This window comes from Nyctereutes procyonoides, unplaced genomic scaffold (assembly GCF_905146905.1).
Source record: "Nyctereutes procyonoides isolate TBG_1078 unplaced genomic scaffold, NYPRO_anot_genome, whole genome shotgun sequence".
Classification (NCBI taxonomy): Eukaryota; Metazoa; Chordata; class Mammalia; order Carnivora; family Canidae; genus Nyctereutes; species Nyctereutes procyonoides.
The window spans coordinates 34,405,988-34,413,138 of NW_026575020.1; positions in this window are offsets into that span (position 1 = coordinate 34,405,988).

Consider the following 7,151-nt stretch of genomic DNA (forward strand, 5'->3'; position numbering starts at 1 on the left):
TTTGCACTGGAGATTGGCTGTCCTCCGGGACCACACGAGCTCTGGCTTGGTGCTGGCTGAGCAGGCGGTCCTGCCAGCAGCGGGCTTCGTTGGCACCGTGTTTGCCCAAGTCCCACAGAGGCAAACAGTCACTTGTCTCTCGGGAGGGAAGGGAGGAATGACGGAGGAGGGGGGACAGTGAGAGGGGCCAGCCGTGAGCTGGGGAGCCAGCCTGGGACGCCAGCGAGCCTTGTCAGCCTCTGCACGTGGGGCAGGTTGTTACTTAACTGTGCCGCTCCACTTCTCTGATTCCCAGCTCTCCTCTCCCTCATCAGCTGGCTTTCTTAATTACTATAGGAGTACATGCGTTCCTTTTATAGAAAATTAGATAATGTGGATGAGCAAAGGAAAAAAAAATATCCCTAATTCCCACTAGCAGAAGATCATTACCAGAGCACTTTGCTGCCTTTCTTCCCAGACCCTCCTATGGACATGTTTGTGTGTGTCTTTTTTTTTTTTTTTTTTGCCAAAACTGTGAGCACACTTTGTACTGTTTTCAAACCTGCTTTTTTTTTTTTTTCCATTTAGCAAAGGCTAAGTTGCTATAGCACAGATTCCCCAAAACACAGTGATGTAAAGAAGGCAGACACTTACTTCTCTTACGCTGCAGAGCTCAGGAGGGGCTGGTTCAGATCAGAGGGCTGCTCGGCTCCATGCAGTGTCTCAAGGATACTGTTCCTGCTCCCCTGCCACCACCTGACCTAGGACATGGTCTGCATCGTGGAAGCTGGGCCGCGGGCGCCTTTCAGGTTCATTAAAAGGGAAGGACACACAGGAACACGTGCCTGGTGTTCTACGACCCAAACCGAGCACTGGCATATGTTAGGGCCACTTGACTTTTTAGCAAGAACTGAGTCACGTGGCCGACCTGGCTGCCAGGGCCCCTGGGAAATGCATTCCCTAAGTGTGGACAGCTGCGGGTCCAGCAGAAGAGAACAGAGCCTGTTCCAACGGACCGCCAGCAGCCTCTGCAAGCTGGCCCAAACCTGCCCCCCACCTCCAGAGTGGGCAGCAGTGACCTTGCCCTCGGGGCTTTGCTTTGTTTTGTGTTATGATCTCCCTCCGCTGTGTGGCCACTGTAGTGTAGACAATGAATCCCTCTCTGGGCTTCTTAAGCTCTTTACATTGCAATAATTCTGCTTTCCCAGGAGGTTGCAAAGACTTGTGTAGGGAGGTCCCATGTTCCCTTCGCCAGCTGCCCCCTGCTCCCCAGTGTTCACATTTTACCACCGTAGTACAGCAGCCAAACCAAGAAGCTGGTTCATCCAGGCTTTACCAGCTCCGCACACGCTCTGTGTGTCTGTGCATAGCCTTGTGCACTACTACCACTTACACAGCTTTGTGGGACCACTGCCACAGCTAAGACAGCTCCCCACAAGGCCCCCTCATTCCATCTCTCCCCTCCCCCATCCCCATCCCGTGGCAGCCAGCCATCTGCTCCCCATCCCCACGACTGTCTTTTTCACCAGCACCCCACGCCCCGAATCATGCGCAGCGTGTCCTCTCGAGGTTGGCTTTTCTCCCTTGGTAGAATTTCCTTGAGGTTCATCCGAGTCTTTACATGTATCAGCAACCCATTCCTCTTAGTTGCTGGGTAGTGTCCTGTGCCGTGTATCACCACCCTTGAGCTGTTTATCCACGGGAGGACTTGTGGTAGTTTCCAGCTCGTAGCTCTGAGGAGTGAAGCTGTGGTGAGCACCCATGTGCGTGTTTGTGCAAGACCATCGGCTTCCGTTGCTGTGGGTGCCCAGGACTACAGTTGCTCTTTTTAGTTTTAATAAGTTTTAAGTTTTAGTTTTAAGGTTTAGTTTAGTTTTAAGTCCTCTTTTTAGTTTTAAAGCAACTGCCAAGCCACTTTCCAGAGGGGCTGTATCCCTTTACTTCCGGCCAGCAGTCTGCGCAGGATCCAGTTTCTCCACATCTTTACCAGCATTTGGTGTTGTCACTACTTCTTACTTGAACCGTTTGAAAGGTGTGAGGCGCTATCTCAGGGTGGCTTGTATCTGCATTTCTCTGACAGTTAATGCTGTTAATGATCTCACCACGTGCTGCTTTATTTGCCACGTGTAGCTGATCTCAGGTCAAAGGTTTGTGCGGCTCTTTTGCCCATTTTCCATTTAGATATTCTTTTAATGTTGCATGTGGAGAGCTGTTCATATATTCTAGGTGCAGATCCTTAGTCATGTGATGTGCTCGTATTGTCTCCTGGGCTGTAGCTTGCCTTTTATGCTCTTAATGGGGTCTTTCACAGAATATATTCCATTTTTATGAGGTCCAGTTTGTCAGATTTATCCTTTATGGATCATGCCTTCCATGTCGAATCTAACCTGTTGGGTTTTAGGCCACCAGTGTTCTGCTGTTAGGAATGTTGCCTCCACTGCCGTCCCCACCGCCGCCTCCTCCTCCTTCTCTCTCTCTCTCTCTTTCTCTCTCCTTCTCTCTCTCCCTCCCCCCACCCCCCGCCCTCCATCTCTTGTCAGGAACCTTAGTTGCCTTCTGTTTCAGCCTGTGCACTGGTTGGATGGTCAGAGTGTCCAAGGCCTGGAGACCTGCCCTCACTCACCCAGCAGGTGAGCGACAGTGCGAGGACCAGAGCCAGACTCCCCTCCGTCTGCGTGTTTTCCCCTCCTCCAAAACTTCGTGGGATAGCACCTGACCCACCATGTCATGATGAAATAGGTCCTGCTAGAGCACAGATTATACAAGACAGCATTGGCAGCGGTAGCCGTGTTTCTGTAGCTCAGCCAGGGGCCCAGGTAGCTCTGGTGAGGCACCTCTGCTAGGCATGGTGGGAGGCCCGGGGAGCTCTTCCCTCCCTGTCCTGGAAGGCAGGTATCTGCCAGGGGTCGGGTGAGTGGCTGCATGCCAAGTCCTGACACATAAGCAAGTGGGTGTGGGGTCTCTGGAGGAATATGGGGGGGGCCTCCTGGAGGAGATCCCTCCCCACACAGAGCTCCCGGCCTCGTGGATGTCAAGCCACCCAGAAACCCCACACTGATGGCTGTGCCTCGGGAAGGGGAAAGGGGGACACGGGTGTGTGTTGGATGTGGGAGCCATTTGCACGGGCAGACGGCCCCCGACCCCCGTGCCCTCAGGGCCTGGCCCTCCAGGCAGCACTCGGCCTGCTCAAGGACTCCAGGGAAGGGTGCCCACACCCAAGATGGGCGTCCTTACCCAGCACCCGGGCCTCAGGCTTGTTGCCACCTTCCGCTGTGAGGGCCCCATCCTAAAACATGGAAGGGGCAGGGCCTTGGGCCTGAGAGGAACAAGCCTCCAGGGCAGAATCCTTTCCCTTCCGAGAGCACCAGCGTGTTCCCACCCCCCAGCCTCTGGCTTGTTCTTCTCAACCCATTCTTCCTCTAGAAAGCCACATGGAGCTTGCACACAGGCTCTCTCTCTCTTCCCAGTTACTAAACAGGTGCCCATCCACAAAGCACCCAACAAAACTGCATTTCCTGGGTCCCTTGCCATCTCCATGGGGCTGTGGAATGTAAGCAGCAGTTGTGGGTCACTTTCAGAGCCAGAAAAAGGCCCGCATGTGCTCCCTCTTCCTTTTCTGAGGTGATATTGGAAGCAGCACACAGCAGCAGGACACGATGGAAAGATCCTGAATCCCCGAGGCCCAGCCTGGAGAAGGGCTGCCCGGGTGCACCTCCCAGCCAGGAGCGTCTGCAGGGGCTTCTGTGGGAGAGAAGCAAACTTCCAAACCTTTCATTGTTAAAACACTGAAATTTAGGATTTTTTTTTCAATAACTGGTAGTTTTATTTACCCCCAACATCATCTAAATATACTGGAAACAGGCCACAAATTTTAAAAATCAGATAAATGGCAAAGGTTACTATTTCTACTGCTACTGTATTTATTAGCTTGAGTGCAAATCATCTTTCACTTGGACTAGAAGAAGCCCACATAAAATGTCACCTCAGCCTGGCTGTCTCACTCCTCCAGGAAGAGTCACCCTCTTGGGCAGGCGTTCCCTGACCCTTCGCTGTGGAGGTGTGCATGTGCCCATCCCCTCCTGCCCCCTCCCTTAGTTCTCAGAGCACCCCTGGCACTGGACGTGAGCGGCATATCTTGTCATCCGCACCCCCACACGAGTGTGTTGGCAGGGCCCGGCCTAGGTCTATCTCGGGCACTGCTCTGTCCCCTTGCCCAGCATGGGCACGCGGCAGTCTCTGCCAGACTCTGACAAGAGGATTCTGCTCTGCTCTGAAACAGGTGACCGTGGGGCCAGTCACTTGATCACCCTGAGCCTGGATTCTTCGTCTGGGAATTGGGCCAGTGAATTTGGCTGTGCATGGGAGAAGCCCTACGAATGACCACGCCAGATGTTTATTGTGCACCTACTGGATGCCAGGGATACAGTTACAGGAGAGGGCCAGACGGCCTTATCAGCGAATCCTTTGCAGGCATAAACACGAATGCTATGGGGAGGTAGTCATCTGCAGGGGGCTGTTCCCTCTCCTGTCATGCCTTTGTGACCCCCTCCCGTCTCTCCTTTTCTAAAGAAAAGACTCAAAGAAGAATCCAGAAGTTTGACAGCTGTGCCATGGGATGGCCTGCCCCCTGCAGACTCTGCAGAGCAGCTTCAGCTGTGCAGAGAGACCATCTCTGAAGCACAAGAGATTTAAGACACCATTTCAAAAGTGCAGGTGTTCTGAAGAGAATGTCGGAATCACAGGCCACCACCCCACTTCCCAATCCTATCTGCATTTCTGCGATGATGTGGCACCTCCCTCCCTTGATTAGAACCGGGTCCCTTTTTTGCCGTGGCCTTTTGATATTTGACTTTGCACTCACTGCCCCTAAAGCTAATAGGCGCTGGCCTTTCATTTCCAAAGGGTAGTTGGTCAAATTAATGATCGCCAAAAGGCCATAGTTAATTTGCTGTCCTTCCTGTTTCTTTCCATTAGTTTGCAAAGCAGCAAAGTTCAAGAAAACTTATGAGCATGAAAGAGTAAGAATCTAATTAGGAGGCAGGCAGGTAGTTCTAAACTTTTCCAAAACTTAGAGGCCGCTGCCAACAGAAGGCTGTGAGACTGTGCTAGCAAGAGAAAAACGAGTTCACCGATGGCCGGGTCCTGGCCATGGATCTGACACACGGAGGCCTGGATGGCCTTTACGTGGGTGAGTGGGCGACACCATGGGACTTGTCCTCAGACCTCGTCGAGGGATCATCAGCTGGACCGTCCACACAGGCTCCAGGGTGCCTAGTTCAGTCTGGGGGGGGGGGGGGGAAGGGCTGACAGCACCGGGGATCAAGAGCAGCCTTGCCACTGCCTCCTTTCTCAGAATATGAATACTGATGACCCAAAGCAAGTGGAATACAGTTTATCTAGTTTTCACTTGTCCGGAGTGAAGACAGTTCACTGGCATTGCCAGCTAGGCCACAAAATATTTTGACCCACACCTTGCTGTGGGTCCTCACGAGCCTCGGCCTGATGAGGACTCAGTCCCCCAAGGCCGCCAGGCTCACACCAGCGATGCCATCCTACCACAAGCCATGAGTGTGAGTGGCACCTGCCCCTGTGAGAGCACATGAGTACAGAATCCAGACACTATGGTGGGATCGCCCCTCTTGGGATAAAACAAATCCTCGCTGTGCCTTCGAGGAACTACCCTACCTCCCCACACCCACCCCTACCATCAGTCCATGTGCTTTCATTAGATTAGCTCTATCAGTCCACCCTCTTTCCACCCCTGCTCCAGGGCAAGGAAATCCTGGCTAGTCTCAGTCCCAGACCCACCCGTCCCCACAAACACCCTTGCGGTGACTGGTTCAGGGATGGCATGCTATCTAACCTAACCGAAGACACACAGTTCCATCTTACTGGGGTGCTAGGAGGAAAGTTGCTGCAAATTTCCACCGAGCTCAAGCAGAGGGAGTTGAGATGGAGCTGGGTCCAGGAGCTGGAGCAGCCTCCTTCTGCCGGAATCCAGCTCACTCCTGTCTAGCTCCAGCCAGGGTGGAGAAGGGGAAGGTGCCTTTTCTTGCAATGGCTGTTGTCAGCGCTTAACATCCTGCCAAGGAGCAAAGAAAAAAATATTTAAAGGGCCCTGATCCATCTTCTGGATCAGGCAATGATAGATGAATTGGGAACTGAAAGGCAGTCAATTCGTAACTGGCAAGAGGAGGCGCTGTGTTAGGTGTCTCTGAGGTATTTACGAAGGATCTTGTATTCCTATCCTGGATCGATCTTTGCCTGGAGGCCATTTTTTAATTTGAGATTTTTATTTTATTTTATTTTATTTTATTTTATTTTTGCCATCTGGAGAGGCTGGGAATGAGAAACAGTTTTATTTTCAAACCCAGCAAGTTGTGGCTCTTTTACATTTCCGTTCAATTCACTTAAAATTTGAAAACTTTCCTTTTTAGCCCATCCTTCCCTCTCGTATTGAACTGTCAGCAGCCAGAGAAATGAAGCAGCTTCTTCCACCCTGTGCCTACGAGTCTCCTGAGGAGGATATCTGAGTCCCCGGGGCAGATCCGGGTTTCTGCGCCATCCAGAGGCCCAGCACTCGGGCTTCCCAGCACCACACAGGACACAAGTGCAGTGCCGTGTCCTGGATGGGGTCCCAGAGCAGAAAACCAACATGGGCAGGAAAAGAGGAGAAATCCTATTAAAGTCTGAGGGTTAGTAGTAATACATCAACATTAATTTCTTACTTTTGATAAATGTGGTCGTTGCAAGATATTAACATCAGGGAGCTGGGTGAAGGGTAAATGGGTCTACTGTCTTTGCAACTCTTCTGTAGATCTAAAACTATTTCCAAACTAAAAGGTCTGGGGGCGCGTGGGTGGCTCATTCTGTTAGGCGTTTGGCTCTTGGTTTTAGCTCAGGTCACGATCTGGAGGTTGTGAGATCAAGCCCTGCATCGGGCTCCGCGCTCAGCATAGAGTCTGTTTCAGATTCTTTCTCCCACTCCCTCTGCCCCTCCCCAACTCATGCTTGCTCGCTCTCTAAATAAATAATAAAATTGTTTTGAAAATAAATCAAAAGATGTGTCTGTTAACTTATGGCTTAAGAACACAACCACCACATACTTCGCTCACTGATGTCCAGTGTGGGCAGAACTTGGCGGGGAAGACTCAGTCCTCCTCAGCTCCACA